Source organism: Caloenas nicobarica, chromosome 1 (assembly GCF_036013445.1).
Source record: "Caloenas nicobarica isolate bCalNic1 chromosome 1, bCalNic1.hap1, whole genome shotgun sequence".
NCBI classification, from domain to species: Eukaryota; Metazoa; Chordata; class Aves; order Columbiformes; family Columbidae; genus Caloenas; species Caloenas nicobarica.
In genome coordinates this window covers 131,274,543-131,294,032 of record NC_088245.1, presented here as the reverse complement: position 1 = coordinate 131,294,032, position 19,490 = coordinate 131,274,543, and positions in this window count along the sequence as shown.

Below are 19,490 nucleotides of genomic sequence, written 5' to 3'. Positions count from 1 at the left end.
GGGTGAACTGGTAAAGTGAATAATCCAAATGAACCAATACCAAGAAGTCCAGAAATAAGTCCTCCAAAAGTTTGAAGTGTGCCATGAAATGCAATGTGAATCACAGGCATTCATCATGAGCAATAAAATGAAGCTGCTTAGACTTCACAAACAGCGTCTTCATGGTATGAGTCCTTGGGTGAAAAAAAAAGACAAACGCATATGCAAAATATATATAGATAGATAGGTAGATAAATAAACAGAAATTTTTTAAAAATCTAGTCATGTTCAGGAGCAAAATATACCAATCCAAATTAATAAAACATTAGCTTATTCAAAAAGTGTCTAATGCAAGACCACATCTCAGAGGTTATACTGAGGGGTCATCGGGCCAAGAAGAGATATTTTCACACATCTAAATCAACTGCCTGAGCTCAGGCTTAGTATTTAATTTGCAAGATACCTTATGTCACATTAGCACACAACTACATATTCCCAAAAGGCCATACAGGAGGCATCTGAAGTCCATAAAACAATGGTCCTTTACTCATTTGGTGCACGCTGTTTTGGCACAACCAGGAATTGGACACCGAGCCAGGTGACTTCTGTGAATGTTGGCCAGAATCCAGCTCAGCTGCAGTTTCTGCAAAATCACTCAAAACCAAAAGCAATGCAAGTTAGTTGGGATCATTTCACCTTCCTGCCTGGGTGGTTTTAGACTGTTAACCTCTATGGAATGATTACAGTGGGAAATGGGGAGTCATTAAATAAATAAAAGGGCCATTCCAGAAATCCACCTGTGAGACTTGTGATTTTATAAAATCAAATGTAAGCACAGCCTTCAGAAAATGTGTCTATGAGAGATATATATCTTCTTACCTTTGACATGCACAACTATCCAGCATATCAGGACCACAGGCCATGTCTTCTCCAGCTCAGAATCCACCCTCAGAGCCTTGTTCTGTTCCTGATCACCCTCTGTCCTCTCTGTGGCATTGGCAATGCTCACACCTGATGTAATGATGACCAACATGCAAATAAAAGTCTGCAGAACTGCATCTTTCCTTACCTAAAACTTAGTGGCAAAAAGGTGACTGAGGGTATAATTTTTGTTTTATATTTATTGAAAATATGTCGGAGAAAACTTTAAGAAGGCAAAAGATTAATATAATCCCTATGTCTTAACAAAGGTGGGAGAACAGCTTGGAAGGAATATGAGCTGGTTTCTCAGCCTGCCCTTGATCAGAACCAATCTACAAAGCTCTAGTAGCTCACCATCACCACAACCACCAGGTGAGAACCTCAGCTAATCAGGCCAAATAGATATTCTCTTCTGCTGGAGGCTTGGACCTGAAATCACCTGGCACAAGTAGAAGACACCGTACTATATGATCAGCTAAGACCGGTATAGAAATGATTGCACTAGCGCATTGCCACTTTATGTTTCAGCCCTCCCAGACTTTTTGCATAATATTTTTTCTCTTTTAAGTAATGAAGCAAGGAAAAGAAATCATCTCAATAAGAACAAAATAATTCATAGTGGCAGCTACTGTATCTCAAGTCCCACTCCCTCTAAGCACCAATCGTCCCTGAGGTCTGCATACACTGCAATGAATTCAAGAGGCCATAAGGCTAGACTGTTTGCGTACACATAGGTCTCCATTTAAGAAAATACACAGACCTTTGGTTTAGAGAAAATGACTTTACCACCTGTGAATCTAGCTCCGACTATAAACCCAGAACAGATGCTAGGTGAACTGAAGCAGGCCCGCGTCTAACCCAAGATGAACAAACATTTTCCCACACTGCTTTTTCCACCAAATTCCTTTAAGCTGTGGTAACGGTGCTCAGAGTAGAAATCCTATGGGAAACTATTCCCATGAGCTCAGAGAGATCCACAGCTGATCTAAAACAAATCCTCAACATTTTTCACAAGCCAGACTTGCATTTCGCATTCATAGACAAATGGACAGAGGAGCATGAAACTTACAACATGTCACAGTGTGGCAGCAATCATTTTTAGTTCCACACCCTAGGAGGAGGGGATACATTTTCATGAACACAGTTTATATCATGCAGAAAATTTGATTTGGAGGCAACCATATTATCTCCCAAGTCACTGTGCAAGAAAGCTCCTGGACACATAGAGCTTACCTGTTACATTTACTCTAATAAAGTGGCCCACAGCTGTTAGGACAGTATTCTTTATTTTGGCCCTGCACTGATAGTTGCCACTGTCTGACTGGTCGACTTTCCGAATTTTCAGAAGCAGAGGGGACGTGACTTTTGCCTTGGGGTCTGAGTTTTGTGAGAGGTGCAAGCTTTCCATCTCCTTTCCAAACCCAGTCTCATTCTGCTTCTGCTTCCAGTGAGCCTCCATTTGTGATGACTGGTCCTGTTGATGCCTGATGAGGCAATTCAAATTCCAGGTCTACCTTCTTTCAGGTATTTTGTGGTTGGCACATAAATGATTTCCCGCATCGTGTGTTTTGTGGTGGAAGAGACATTAGCTGAACTCACCATTGGGCCACGCCAACAACCCCTCTCCCTCACCATATGTCTCTATTTGTTTATACGCTGTGAAAGTAGGGGCTATTTTACACTCCAGATGTGCACATAGCACCTAGGATAACAGTACTAGGATAACAATACTTTTTCTCTCATATGAGAGGAAGAAAAATCTCTGTTTCCTATCATAGATCTTGTGGCAGAGACATTATGTGAACAGAATACTCTCTATAAGCTTTGCTGTTTTCATAAAAAAGGAAGATGAGAAGAGCATCCTTCCTTCAAAAATGAAAGCAAAAGCATCAGGGGAGAGGGATATTTGGGTTGGGGTTGCTTGGGTTTTTTTCTCTTCAACTTGAAGGTTTTTGCTTTCATCAAATATTGAACTATTCCACGGAAAGATAATATAAAAATACAAATACTGATTGGCTCAAAATACTGCTCTTTTGGGATCAGATTTCACCTCCTAGCTCCCTGGGCAAAATTCAGCATAGAAAAAACAAAAGGCTGAAAAACATCTTGCTGATAGCTTACTGCAAAAGATATTCTTTCTTTCCCATAACCCAGGCAGCATCTCTCAGCCACACCAAGTAACTCTTCAACAGGATTTAATAAACGCCAACAGCATGTTCTTTCTTGCCAGGGCTCCCCCTTACCTGACACCAGCGTTGCCAGAACTGCCATTTGGAACACTAGAATGGGGCTGCTGCTTCCAGCCCTAGCGAGGAACCCCACGATCAGAGTCACCTTCTGCACTGAGAGAGGAAAGAAAAGAAAAAGAAAAAAAAAAACATCATCGGCAATTATCTGCAAATTCTTCTCACGGCACAAAGGAGAGCTGGTATCACTTAGCTTGGTACTGCCAGCCTGCCCGAGCACTTATAGAGCAGTCAAAAGTGCACAGGCCTTCCCCTGAAGCAATGAGCTTGTAAATGACAAAGGAACCCTCTGCGTTTAAGTAGGACAAAGAAATGAAAGCACATATGTCCTTTAAGAAAAAAAGAAAAAAAAAAAAAAAAGAAACAACAAACCCAAAAGAAGACAGATGCCACAAACCAGAACACCCACACAAACAAACTATCTGTAAACTCAAGCTGCAGGCAACAGGCTTATTGAGGTTCAGAGGGCACTGGCTAAAACAGCTGAAAGTCAGGACTTAGACCACAGTCACACAATTATTACTGCAGTCTACAGTGAACTGAGCAACTATCAACAATACTTACCACAACATCCTTCCATTTCAGACTACTGCTAAGAGGCAGGAGAGCTTCTTTCTTTACCTCAGAATATAGATTTTTTCCCTTTCCCTAGAAAAACAAAGCTGTCTTTTAGAAATGCCTCTGAATGCCAGACCAAAAAGTGGAGCTTGGCATGCTGCTGGGAAGGAGAAAAGCAAGAATGATTTTCTTGGTCTCCATTTTCCAAATGGGTAGGTGCCTTGAAAGATTGAGGTTAAATAAATAACCAACAATAAAAAACTTTGGTTTTGATTGTTTGGGGTTTGCCTTTTCCCCCTCTTGCCTACCAGCTTAGACCAAGACATGGAAGAAAGCCATGGCAGGACTTCTGGTTGTTCCACATTGTGTAGTGCTTGTAATCTGTGTACTTGTGTTAGTCAGATCAGTCATTTTGGGTGTGCTCTGATCTTCCCGTTGGTAGGGGAGGACAGCAAAATGGTGGGGGTGAAAATGACAACCAAGCATTTATCTGCAGTTTTCTATACGGCAAAGAAATTCCTGTGTAGGGTATACTTGCAAGAATTTGAATGTTCCATTAGTTTCTGTGTTATTTTAACTACAATATCTGTTCTTCACTTATTTTTCAACTCTTTATTGGCTTTCTAAAAGGATCCCCATACATGTTCTAGTGTCAAGCTTTCAAATATGGGTCAGCTAACCAGGACCAGGAGATTTTATTGGCTTTTACCAGCTAAGGCTAGCTTAGCTAACATTTCCTCTCTTAGATGACCCAGTAATTTTTTTGACACTTAAAAGTCTCAGAAGATGTTTCATTTTCAGAGCGCAGACAAGAAGCATGAGGTTCAGTTGCTCTTTTAACAGCTTTTGAGATGCATAGAACATAGTGGTTAATATAAGAGGAATAATCAGAGTTGTATGACAACCTTGAAGTGCTCCCCCCATCCTTCACAGAACAAAGGGCTATGTTATGCCTTAAATGTCTGGGTTTTTGTTACTTTGGGAGGAAAAGATAGATGGCTGTGGAGGCTGACACCTTGTCTTATCTTTCCCAAGGTTTTGTGATTGGCGGAAAAGATAGATGGCCGTGGAGGGAGACACGTTGTAAGACAAAGGCAATTAACAGTGGCCTAATTGGGATGACAGAGATGAACCATCTGTCGGACAGCCAATTACCAGAAAAAAACATGAACCAACAGCTACCCCTGATGGACAAAACAACTCACTTCTGGTCAGTACTGTGAACTTTCCCCTAGTTTGAAGACCCCAGACCCATTTCTAGAAGATTCTTCCTAATTAGCATGAAGAGCAAACAGAGGGAAGAGCAAACCGCCCTCTCCTATCTCGCATGTAAATGAACTGGGTTATAAAACGACCTCACACATGATATGAGGCGGTGGCGTGTAAATCTTCAACGCGCTCCCCCCCACATCCCCCAGAGGACACTATGGGATCGATTGACCTGTGAAGGGGTGATATCTTTCTCTCTCTCTCTCTGATATCTTAGTTTGCCCTCTCTCTGATATCTTAGTTTGCCCTCTCTCTCTCTTCTCCTTTTTCTTGAACATATGAAGGTAATATCATTGTAAGTTCTGCTGCTAAAGTCTTGTTAAGCTTTGTGTTATAGTTACTAATTGTTGTCAATCCACCATTTTTAGAAAGGTTTTTGCTGTCAATGTATTGATAAGTTTTTGTGATATTATAACATACTTTTGCCAAGTCACTAATCACTGTAATTTGTATTCCACCAAGTGCTTTTAGTAAATTCATAATTGAATCTGACCTCTGGAGTGACTGTCTGTCATTCGCTTTGCATTACTGCACAGAAATACCCAGAGTTAACTCACACCTGAGCTCATCTGTTGAGTCAGGGCACGTGTTGCATTCAGAGTTAACTCATCCCTCATCCCATCCATTGGGATGGGACAAACTGCCAGTCCACAGCCTCTGCAACTCATTAAAGCAATCAAAACTTTTGCTATTAGCAATGTAGTTCAATGTTCCAGACATGTTTACTAAAACTGTACCTTCTCTGTGTGGCATTCATTTTCAGACTCGCTTCCCAATTTCCTTAAGAAGACACTGCATCGGTGACAGGTACTGACTTGAGAGCTCACACACAAACATCAGTCATTCACAAAGTATGCACAATTCAGAGAGCAAAGCAAGATTTTTTTTTTTTTCTCCTTCTACTTTCTCTTGTATCTCAGGCCAATCTCAAAGCAATGACTTCTCCCATGGAGCAAGCAACTTGTTGTTTGAAGTCCATTCAACATCGGGTCTGTCTGTGGAGCATAATCCCAGTTACTCAGCTGTCACAGTGGAGCCTGTGAATACATATTCACTAGCAGACTGAACATGTCTCCAAGGTTTCTCCTCAGAAACAGGGCAGTGAACAGCCTTTTTATTTGAAAAAAGCCTAGGGAGACTTCAAGCCAGGACCATGAACTGCACCTACATTCTCAACAGACATCTGAGCTGAGCAACATAGGAAAATACCAAGGGTACAATAGAACACTCCCTGGCATACCCACCATGTTACTTCAACAGCGCTTAAGAGAAGAAAATATCCCCTATTTCAACCATACCAAAAAAAAAAAAAATATATATATATACACACACACACACACATATATAAAAGCAAGTAGCAAATTTCTACTTGCTGAGTAAATCTGAATAAGTGTCTATTTGTTTTAAGGCAAGTGAAATCTTGTCAGATGTCTCAGCATTAGTAAATCCATCAGATTCAATACAACTGCTAACAAATTTTCATTACAAGATTGCAAGGCAAGGATACATTAGGGCTAGGAAAAGCATAGATCACAAGATCAGACAATATATTCTCCAGTGGCCTCATGTATCCCCTATGTATTCCCTGCTTTAGGAACCTACATCCTCATGAAAGCAAAAAAAAAAAAAATGCTTTCAGCTCTTCTGTGTGTTTATGTTAAATCAAAAGGTAAAATCAGTGATAGATTTTAGTTATTGCAGTCCTGATATTTTCATTATACTTTAACTAAAAAAAAAAAAAAAAAAAGGCAACATGGGAGAAACACGTACCCTAAAGAATGTGTCCTAAGGCTGCTTTGGACTACCACCTTCACATATACAGACCTATGGTAATGAAAGAAAAATTGCAAATAAGGCAAATTCCAGGATTTGTCTTAATGTCATGCAAATCATATTCAGATAGCAAGAGAGAAAGTAAAGTTCAGTTTCACCTAAATCATCTCTTACAAACAAAACCCAGTACAGTCATGAGAAAAAACATACACAGAAGATAACTAAGTCAGATTAAGCGGTTCACAGCAACTGATCTTTAAGTAAATAAAACCATTTTCTGTATTTGCAACAGAAGTTCCAAAAATGCATTTCAGAGGACCTATCAAATTTTCCTAGAACCAAATCCCGGCAGCTCCAGCTTTCAGCTCTGTAAACGAGATGGTGGGAAAGCCTGGTTATCATCACCTCTGTAAAGAAGGATGTATCCTCTAGGTGGTCTGGAACTGCTCGTTCACCACACTGGACAGAAGTGCACCAGGAACAGGCAGGACAAAGCTGTGCACTGGATGCTCTGGACCTGCTTGTAATCTGTACCAGATACTTGCCTTTGCCCTGATCCTATGGCAGGACTGCATTTTGGATGCAATGGTCTACAACTCAATGATGACCAAAAGGCACCCTTTTAACTTTCCATTTTACTTCAGTTTAAGAATACAGATGCATCATTATATATCTTATAAATGGTGAATGGGCTGTCATTTTTATTTTCTTTTAACTAAAATAAATTTTTAAAAAATAATCAAACCCCAAGAGTTCTATACTGAATTAAAATGTAAGGCTTATTTCCATAGTGATCATTATTTTTATTAATCATGCTGTGAAGCAATTTAGAACTGATTTAGAACTAATTTTGAAGAGAACACAAAGAGCTTACAAATTTTGTACCTAAAGATGTACTTACTCTGTAACTGTAAAGACCATGGATCCAGATACCTGTTAGTGAAAAGATGCACCTTTCTTCATTTTTCAAAAATCAAAATAATAACATTAAACATATCAGTTAAATTACACAAAAACAAGCAAACCTTGAGAAATCAACACTCCACCATTTTCTAAGCTGATTAAATATTTAACTTCACAGTATTACAGTGAATTGACAGACTAACATAGTCAAGTGATCAAACTCTCAAACTGATATAAGATTATCACCACTCACAAAGTTGACCCTAGGGGAATTTAAGACAATGACAACATCCTTCAGTTTCAATTCCCTTACTTAATATAAATGCCTACTTGATTTAAGTGTCCATTGGCTACTTTTTCCTTACACCTTACTGTCACTAAACGCAATTACAAAAGCTACATCACCCTCTTCTTCAAAAAGGACACAGTGGGCTTTAAGGAAGATATGACAGTTAAATCACATAGCAGCAGCTTAAAATACAACCATTAACACAAGAGAATTTGACTCTGTGACAAGCTGTGGTTTAAGTTTAGGGAATCATTAAAGGACTCTGTTAGGAACCTCTCCTGTGCAGAGAGAAATTAAAAACAAGAGTTAACAGTACAACCGCCCCCACAAAGGTGAAACGAAAAGCACAAGAAAGCAGAATAAACTGCTGCTTAACTTCTTGGGAACTTATCATTGACTGTATGGAGTCAAATACTGTGAAGCTTACTGCCACACACACGTTTCCTTCAGGCTTGTGCTGGCTTCCCCAGCAATATAAGTCTTTGAATTCTTCCTCCCCTGGATGACCCACCTCAGGAAACAGCTTAATGTAACTTCAGCTATGGCTGTGGATAACAGAATTTTTCTTTTTCCTTCTCTGGTCTTTAGAAGGCATGTCCCACTTGCTTCAGCTCCAAATCCAATTCAGGATTTCAGGATAACTTAGTTCTTTAGACCCGAATATAGTCACGTCACTCAGGATGATCTTCAAGACAGGCAATAAGCTAAGATCTAGGTGGGTATTCCCTAGAAAGTTTGAATGTCTTCTTCCAGCTGAAATCAGGGACACAAGCTCTGCTGCCACCATAAACCAGTTTTACTCTTACAACCAAGCCAATGTTATTTCCACGCATGCGTTTTAAGGAGATTTATTCTGACCTTAGTACTTAGGCACAGATTTCTGGTAGGATCTGTTGTTTGTTTGGAGAGGATTTTAAGTGAATAAATATAAGCTCATAACCAACTCTATTGGCTTTTACATCACATTAAAATAATTTTTTACTAAAATATTTTTTCTCATATTAAAATAATATTGGGTTTACATAGTGTCTAGATTTATATTTCTCCCAAAGCTTATAATAACAGTTTTCAATAGTTACCCAGGAAAAGGGCCGCATTCTGCATTTCTTCAGTGCCAAGCATACCAGTAGCTGTTTCCTTTTTGTGATAACAGAGAACAAGCCTTTCAAAGCCACAAAGTGACAAGAACTAATAAAGAGCAGGCATTACCCATCTCCACGTTTCTGTTAACAGTTCTATAAGTATCGTGTAAGCCTCATCTGAGCAGAACACAATAGTTCCCCCCCAACACAAAAGCAAATATACAGTGACTGAGAAGATGGAAACTTCTGCAGGAAGGTTGTATTTCTCTTTGCCTTCAAGGTGGCATTCATACTTTCCATTATGATCACTGATCTCAGAAAGAAGGGTAAATGAATGCTATTCCAGTTTAAATCCTTCCTGTATCAAGAGTGGATGCACCGAGGAGGAAATCTGAAGCAGAAGTTTAGTTCCTGGAATACAGAAGAGAGTCAAAATTATTCTCCTGGATTCCATAAAGCAACATAATTTATATTTGCTGAGGGTAACATACCCTACCCCTCCAGGATGAGCTGAAAAGGATCTTTAATGACAAAGTGAAATAAACTACTCAATAATGCAGAGGTTAATGCAGAAATAAGGGACCTTTCTTGATGGATTACAGGCTGGGGCAGGGGGCGGGGGGGCGGGTAGGGGAACGTGACACAAGATGAGATACAGGCAGCAGGGAAAGGAATGGAAAATGGGAAGAGAAAGAGACTCACATTTGCTGTTGTCAAAGCCTTAGGTCTGGATACTTCCTGTCCCACAGAGCTGTATTTTTGGAGGAAGAGTATATGTTTTCTGTAGTGATCGTATAAGCATCTCTTCCTCATGCTCCTTGAAGAAAATAGTGACGTAGACATAGTACTTATTATTTATACATTTGAAAAGCTTAAAAGAAAAGGAACAGCATCTACTGTCAAATTCAGAAATCCATCTCCAGAGGGCAAGAAATGAACATTCAACTGAAATCTAAGTAACTTATTCTGTTTTTTCGCAGATGAGAAAAAAACAGTTGTATATGGATACATATCCTAGGAAACAGAAGGTTGCATGTGCTGAATGGAAAAAGCCAGACTGGTAGATTTATAACATTCTTTTTTATGTCTCAGCATTTTGCACATCCAAAGCCTCCTGAATGACACGGCAATTAAAAGGCACAACCAAAGAAATGCAAGTCCAGAAAATGCCCAACAGAAGGAACTGGAAAGAAAAGTCTTCCCACATGTTACAAGTGCCAGATGAAAGAAAATTGCAAAAGGTGCTGCCATTTGAGCAGCATTAATCAAATTGCCTTCAGCTGGTGTTACTCAAACAGTCCTGCAGATAGTCTGATTTCTGTGCTTGTATGTGAATATACATACATATGTGCAGCTATTTATTATGAACAAACACATAGCTCCACTGAGAAGCCTACTCAGTTCACATAATTCCTCATTTTTTTAAGACCTTGTGAGAGACGGTGGCTCCTAGCACATGAGTTATTGTCTCAAAGCTTGCTTGCTGAAATAATATGAATTATTGTCTCAAGGCCTGCTTGTTCTGGAGAATAAGACAGGAAAATGCTTACTCATGGTGCTTGCTTGTTGGGCTCGCTGTAAATGCTTAACTACAGTGAGTTGAGGCAGAAAATGCACGATCACTGTGAGTTGCTAAATTTCAAAAAATGCTTAAAGAGTGTGTAAGCTCAAGTGGTGTCAACCATCAACATCTGGGACCAGGCCAGCAGTTTGTCCAGGCAACACCTGCTACCAACTGCAATAAAAGCCTCACGACAAAAGACCTGAGTGTGACCACCCACCTCCAGGACCTGAAACCTGAAGCCTGAGACCAGCGGGACCTGAGATCCAAGTGCTGCCAGCACTACCAGAACCTGAGAGCTGAGACCTGACCAACAGAAGACAGTGGTTGGACCCAGGTGGTGTCTATCTCTTGCTTGTCTTCTCGCATACTTGCTTAATTTTCCTCCTAATTTTCCCCACTTATTCTATCGCTCTGTTTTCAGGCATAAAATTAAAATAGGTTGTTTAGCAGCATCTGAGGTCATTTTTGTCTTAATTTCTCTCCTGCGATCATTTTGAAACCTTCCCGACACCAAAATTGGACCTGGATCTCACAGACCTTCAAATTTTTCTTCAACAGAAATTTCCAATTTTTAACATTGATTTGGCCTGACATGACAGCAAAAGAAGCCACACAGACACATCTCACAGTTAATTCAGTAAAAAATTCTGCATCTAAAAGTCCAAATTCATGACCAATACAGAATAGTTGTTGAATAGCTAAAGAAGAAAGCGTTGTTTATAGTTTATATTCTCAAGTAAAAAGGACACTAGGGAAGAGAAATCAATATTTAAAGCACAAAGAGCAAAGCCTGGGGGAAGAGAACTGCCACTATAATTCCTCACTGGCAGGTCCAGGCAATAATAGAATACCTTTCTTTGCTGCAAACACAGAGACAGCAACTGATTTTTCTTTCTCCCTCATTTTTAAGGAAGACACAAGCCCAAACGCAAGGAGGAGGGACATTCTTGCCTTCCTCTGCAAACCAGCAGGATTGCAGTGTCATTCCTGTTTGCTTCCCCTTTATTTCCCTGACTCTCTTTACTGCATCAGGAGCATGTGGTCACCAGAAGAGAAAGAATTAATTACCACTTGGCTATGTGAGAGATGACTGATGAATATTCATTTGGTAGCTCAAATGGACTTTGCGGCATGATTAAGGAGGACTTCAGTGAACCAAATATTCCTATTACCAAATCACATGGGGTTTTATATAACACTTGCCAAACTAGAGTGGAAAACCTGTCACTGGCAAAATTATGGGAAAGGGCCGTACTGATTTTGAACAGCTTAGATACAAGAACAAATAAAAGATGCCTTCATATTACTCTACCGAAGGAGACCTTCAGACGGTCCAAATCTCTGATTAACAGTCCCTGTCAGACTTAGCTGTGGAAGGAAAAACTTCCCTGAAGAGGTCACTGACCCCTCAGATAGGAACAGCAACTTCTTCAGGGAGCATCTCTCTTGCAGATCACAGCCTTCAGCCACCACAGTTCACAGCCTTGCAGATTAACATAAATTGAAAGTGATGTTGCTTCTTGTTACTACATTGTATTGTGGCGGTTAGACCAGGCGTAACACCTTTCCAGAACTCAGCTGCAGAGGCATCATTTTCTGCAGGGAGTAGGGGACAAATTTACAAATTGTCCCAGCTGGAGTCAGTTGAGAACAGGAATAAGAGCCTGTATTCTCCCAAAATGCTGCATTTGAAAATGAATTTTCATTACCTAGTTTGTGTCTTATGAATCCAAGAAAAGTGTGGCACTGCAAGGAGACCAGCGAGCTTGTGGTCAGTAAGTGTACAGTAAGCAATATCGGTAAACAAGCACTATGTAGAAATCCTCATTACATGGATCTTTAAGGGCTGCGCATGCTCCCAGGCAAGGAAGTTCAGCTGTGAACAGTATAATTACCACCATAAAGATTTAAAGAGAGGGAATATATTTACGGCAGAATATCCATATAATCCTTCTGTCAACAGGACATTGCTGGCAGTGAGACATATCATTTGAGCCTCAAGTCAAAGAACCTTTCCCTCATCATTCATATTTACTAACGTTTCATAATTCACTATACCAGAAGCTGAAGTATTCTGTTGCCTGTTGACCTTTCTCCCTCAACTTTCTTTTCAAAACCTTTTGAAACTGCTGCACAGTCTCCACATCCTGCCCATTTGGAACACGACCGTAATTTCCCTTCTAGAAACACAGAATGTTTCTGTGTTTCACCAGCATTTTATATTTGTGTAGCACCTTATTCTTGAAAACTCTCGTCTGGACTCAAAATGACCTCAAGTGATTTCCACAGTGGCTTTACAACTTAAAAAAAAATACATCTTGCTTCAAATACTGTGTTTTTTCCTTGTATACTGACCTGAGATCCTTGTATGCATTCCTATCCACATTGTGCTGAGCTGAAAAACTGTGAGCCACTGCGATTCCCCTACTCTATGTCTCTCATTATAAAGTCTTTGCCTTACTTGTCTGAAAGATTGCAAGCAGAGGACAGGGCAGGGTCTGACTTCTCTGGTGCTTAAAACACTGGGGGTCACCCACTTAGGTTTTTAGATTGTGTGTTATACAAAGAGGAACAACTCCAAGTCACAACAGGCTTGTAAATCCACTTAGAGTAAGTGGATTACACTAAGGCTTTTATAACATCAGTGACTGTTCTGTTGCAGGTTATTTCAGTTATGCTTATTTCTATTACCTTTCCTTTGAATTAAACAGTTGGAGCAGACAGCCAAGGAAAACACATGCATTATTTCTAATAATCCAATTCCACCGCAACTTAATGAGGGAAATAAGTCATTTTAAAGCTTTCTAAAACTGAATGAGATCTTTTAACGAGAACTTCACACAGCAAATTGATTAAGTATTTTGGCATACCAAGATCTCAAATTTGGAGGCTTCCCTCAACACCATCAGTTCAGTCTGTGTCTGTAAGCATATCCTGCACATGCTTGTGGCCAGTGGATAGGATTTGCCCTTGCAGTGGGTTGACCCCAAGCAACAGCCAAACACCCACGGTGACTCTCTCTCACTCTTCTCCTGCAGGATGGGGAAAAAAAAATAAAAAGAGGGCAAGAAGACTCGTGGATTGAGATAATGACAGTTTGATAGGGGAAGAAAAGCTGCACGTGCAAGCAAAGAAAAACTGGAACTCATTCACTACTTCCCATCAGCAGACAGATCTTCAGCTACTTCGCAGGAAGCAGCACCTCAACATGCACGACAACTGCTTGGGAAGACTGCCATAACCACAAACATCTGCCATTCCTCCTCTTTTCACCCAGGTTTTAATGCTGAGCGCAACATCAAATGGTATGGAATATCCCTTTGGTCAGTTTGGGTCAGCTGTCTCGTCTCTATTCCCGCCCAAAATCTTGGTCATCCCCAGCCTACTTGCTTGGGAGGGCATGGAGGGAAAGGCTTAAAAGAAAGCAAACACTGTTCAGCAACAGCCAAAAAAGTGGTGTTTTATCAACACTATCTTAATCACAAGCACAGTACCATGTGGTCTGCCGTGAAGAAAGTTAACTCTATCCCAGCCAGACTCAGTATAATCTCGACTTCTTATTCCATACCATTCACATCATGCTCAGGTCACACATTATCCGATACATCTAAGTATCCTCTGTCCCATTCATATAGTCTTTAATTGCTATACCCTACTCTAGCCTTTTCATTCTGTCTCTCATTCCTGAAATTCCTCCTTACCAACACTTACAACTTATACTACATACTTAAATGATCTTAACATCCAACAGTCAGGTTTATACATCCTAACGAACCACTATAACTTGTCCCTTGACATACATACAGATAATATTCCCCCTATTCCATGCTCCCTCTCCCCCAAATATCCATAAGAACAGCTGATGACTTTGGTCTTATCTGTCAAGGAGATCACTCAGGACAGGAGCAGCAGCATGTTGGATTGTTAAGCACCAAGACCGCTTGGGCTGGGTCAGTGCTGCACTCACATGGTTTCTTGTGAGGCCCATTCTCCCTTGGTTCAGGTGATTCCTGCTGTGTTACTTCCTATATCATACAAGTCAAATCATGGATTAATTTCCTCTAGGGATTAATCTCCTTGAGCTACACACCAGATTTCCACTTCCTTCTGCACTACCCACCAAATGCACCTGGGTCCTTGAGCAAAGACAATCCCACAAAGGGTCTTTCGTTTTCCTAAGGGAGAGCAACCCACATTGCCTTCCCCATCCACTTACCTATATATACTACTCCTCCTACAGCACGTAGGGGCTTTGTTTGGGCAGAACCAGGGCAGTTAGTAGATCATCTGGTTTTAACCAGCCAGGTGGCTTCTGCTAAATTTACGTTCCAAGGCTTCCATTCCCCAGTGTCCTATGCTGTCAGCATAGTCTTTAACAGTCAATTGTATCATTCAGTCTTTCCACAGGGTTGTGGGTGACAGGGTACTTGATGCACCATATCAATATCATGTTTCTTGGCCTAGGAGCATATGAGGTTATTTCAGAAATGAGTTGCATTGTCTGACTCTATACCCTCTGGGGTACCCTGACACAGAACTTTACTTTCAAGGCTCAGGATGGCATTTCAAGCAATGGTGTGTTTTACAGAGGATGTCTCCTGTCACCCAATTGATGCGTCCACCATGCACATGCCTTGGCAGTTTCAGAGCATTGGTCCAGTAGAGCAAATTTGCCAGGCCTTGCCATATTGATATCCCAGGCACCTTCCTCCCTCTGTTCCAGAGAGGCTTTACTCACATGGGTCACTTGATTGTAGCGCATATTTCACGTGTGTGATGGCCTTAGCAGTCAGGGCCACCCCTCAATCACCAGCCCATTTTTTCCATTGTGTATCTCCCAGTTACTGTCCTTATCTTGAATTCTACAAGCTTTTTCATGCTATTTTTTCCCCCTGTCCTGTGGAGGAGGGGAGTAAGAGTGGCTCGGTGGGCATCAGGCTGCTAGCCAAGGTTAATCCATTACAGTCCTTTATTTAACAACCAACATGTGGTGCATAGGTTTGAACCAGCAACCTCTTGATCTGCAGTCGAATGCTGCTGGTCCAGGTCAGTCCACCACAATCCAAACCTGCTCCCTTTAAGACATTTCTTAGCTGGACAAGACTCTTGCCCAGAGCAAAGATCAGGCTTGCCTCAGATGACCCCTTTGATGGAGTGTTTGAGTATAACTATCAGCAGAACAAAATTCAAACCTGTTTAGAAATGCAAGTGATTAGCACTTCTGCAGGCAAGGACAAGGCAGCTTATCAAGGTGCTAAACATATTCAGTGAAACTTGGTTAAATAAATCATCTTTTAAATCAACCTTTGCCCAATCAAAGTCCAGCCTTACTTATAGGTACAGACACAGGAGGGACAGCAAAAGAGAATCCCTGTGAAGGCTGCTCCGCACAGACATACAGGTAAGAAATTCCTTTTTTGCTAATCTCTTTCCTTAGAAAACTCCTTTTTAGGACTCAATTTTGCATGTAAAGCTTTCATGGATTAAGAAGAGTAGTGTGCAGTGCACTGCAACCTTCCCTTTATTTCTAAATAGAAGAAATAATCTTTCCCATAAAAGCCTTATGTACCACTAGTTTTGTATGTTTACTTCAGGAATTAGCACAGATTCTCAGTGTTTGCCAAGAAAAACTGCTTTGAGTTGTAGTTGTGTATGATAAAATCTGATGTGTTCCAAACAATGTCCAAATAATAGGGCAGTCCATCCCTATATGGAGCTGATCCCAGTACAACTACACAGAGATTCAAAAAAGCACAAGGCATCTGACCAACAGGAACAAGTGAATCATGATCTACAGCCTTCCAGCCCCTGCATGCTGAAATCAGCCCCGTTCTCCAGCTTCAGTGACACTTGTGCCAAACTCCCACCAAATACCCACACTGTTTTATATGCTGCCCAAATAACATCAACAATGCACGTTCAGCTTCAACAGCAAACAGCCTGTGGCATGGGTGGCCATAGAGGTAGTCCTGCAGTAAGCTGCTGTCATGGAAGGATTTGACTGCCAGCTACCTCTAAAAAACAGAAAAGAAAAAAGGCCAGTTCCCATATAAATTAGTCACACAGGTGATATAAAGAGAAGAAAAAATATGGACTTGCAAAGAAATCTTTACATACAAACAGATTAATTTTCTTAGTACCTATTAGGCTGCAATTAATGGCTAATATCTGCAACAAGACTTCGGCCTTTTGACAAGCGCCTGTCAGTAGAGGGAGGCAGAGAAAAACAAAACAAAACAAAACAAAAACTTTCCAGTAAAATACAAATCAAGTTTGCTAATTATCTGGGCTTTCCAACTGGAGGAAGTTGTCTTCATTTGTCTTCATCTTGTTCCTCTGTCATCATGAATCTTTGGCAACTATCTTTGGAGTTGTTCCCTGGTCACTATTGCTTACTTTCAGTATGTAGTATTCCTGCTAATGATATGCATCACCTAAGACTTTCCTTACATCATAAAAGCATAGAAGAGTTTAAGTTGGAAGGGACTTCTGAAGGTGATCTGGTCGAATGCCCCATAGGAAACAGAGCCAACTTAGTTTGGGTTGTTCAGGGCCCCATCCAAGTAAGGATCTCCAAGGATGGAGATTCCACAGCCTCTCTGGGCACCTGTTCTAGTATCTGACTTTGACAGCCCCCAAGATGAAAAGCTGTCCTTATAGCTGTCTAATTGAAATTGCCCTTGCTGCAGCCTGTCCGTTGCCTCTCATCCTACTACTATTAACTTCCAAGAAGAGTCTGGCTCCATGTTCTCTATACAACCCAGTTAGGCAGTTAAAGACATCAATAAGACCTTCCATTTACTTTCTCTTCCCAAGAGTGAACGAACCCAGCTCTCCCAGCCTCCTTAAACATTATGTGCCCCAAAACCTAAACCACTTCAGTGGCCTAGTTTTAATATGTTGAGGAGCTCAAAACTGGAGACAGTACTCACATGTGGTCTCACAGGTGTCAAAGAGAGGGGGACAATCCCTTCCGTTGACCTGCTTGGCTACATTCTGATACCACTCAGTATACAGTTGACCTTCTTCACCCCCATGGTAGACCATTGACTCATGTTCAACTTGTGCACTTGAATGTTGTCCAGCAACACCATCCTCTGGCCAACCAGCAGTCAGCCTATATTGCCGTGCATGGTCTAGATACAGATTTTTTTCTTCCCCACTTTTCTTTGTTGAACTTCATGAGGTTCTTGTCAGCTCATTTCTGCAACCTGCTCAGGTCTCTCTAAATAGCAACCCTAACCTCCAGTCTGTTGACTGCCCCCCCTCAATTTGGTATCATCTGTCAGCTTGTTGAGCATGTATTCTGTCTCGCTAACCATATCATAAAGATGTTAAACCATATCAGCCCCAATATCAGCTCTAAAGAATGCCACTAATAACCAGCCAACAGCTGGATTATATATCATTGGTAAAAACCCTCTGAACCTAGTGGCTCAACCAATTTTCTGCATCATATAGTAATCTGCTTATCCAGTACATATGTCATCAAATTGGCTACACTGACTGTACTAGAGACTGTTATCTATGACTGCTAAATCATTGCAAAAGTTAAGGTGAACAGCATCCACTGCTCTTTGCCCATCACAGAGACAGTAAAGTTATCAGGTTCATCAGGTGTCATAAAAATGAGTAAATCCACACTGCCTGATCCCAGACACCATCCTGTCCTTGGCATATGTGCCATGACACAGCTTCTAGGAGGATTTGCTCCTAAACCTCCAGAGGACAAAGATCACAGCGTAATGGCAATCTGGTAGCAATCCCCAGCATCAAGTATACTCTTTAACCAGCTGGCCTCAAGTTCTCCAGAGAGGTAACATAGCACTCTGGAGACAGTGACTGGAAATTCTGCTCCAGTTGTCACAAATTCATTGAGAAATTATTTGAATCAAACTACTGCAGTTACTTCAGCAGTCTGTCATTACACCACCAATTTTAATTAATTTCCATTCTCACACAACATCACATTTTTATAATGATTACATCTCATGTCACTGTTAAAGTCACCAGGGTTGGAGACAAAGTTTTAGCCAGGCAGCAAGTTGAGGCTTTATGGTCATTTCAGGATTCATATGAGAATTGCAAGATAAGCATACTGTCTCAACTTCTCTGTTCTGTTCAATACAGACCAGGCAGTATTAAATTACCTCTGCTGGAAGCGATTACCTGATGGCACGTTTACATTGTCAGTAGGTTTGTGCTTGAATATTCTACAGTTTTGTCAGACCTCACAATACCTCCATTCATATAATACTCAAGTCTCACATATAATTATATACTAAAGTGAAATAGCTCTGTTGGCTCCTCTTCATAGCAGAATCAGTGTTTAATTAGGATTCAGAGGCAGCAGAAAAAATGGACTTTGACTCTACTGGTAACTTCTAAAGCATACAGAAATAGAGCAAGTGTAGCATTTTATTGAAAACTGGGATGCAGAGGTATCAAACCCAGCTAGAAGAAAAGCAGCTTTGTAAGTGGAGACAAGGATCCTCCTAGTGCCTTTGTAGTCCTTGCTTTCCATTCTCCAGTGCAAACCCTGCACTCATTAACAATAACACTCCAGTTACAACGTCTTTTCCTGAAACTTACTTTTGTTTAGCTAAACTATGTGACAACAGAAAAACCCTGTTAGGATAATGAGGTCCTTCCTTGATCCTACTTGCTCCTAACTCCATCTGTACAGGTTGCCCAGAGAAGTTGTAGAGTTTCCATCCTTGGAGATGTCCAAAAGTCTGAGAGAGCTGGGACTGTTCAGCCTGCAGAAGCGAAGGCCCATGGGAAACTTAGCAATGTATAAAAATATCTGAAGTGAGGGTGCAAAGAAGATGGAACCAGACTCTTTTTGAGTGGTGCCCAGTGACAGGACAAGAGGCAATGTGCACAAAGCGAAACACAGGAAACTC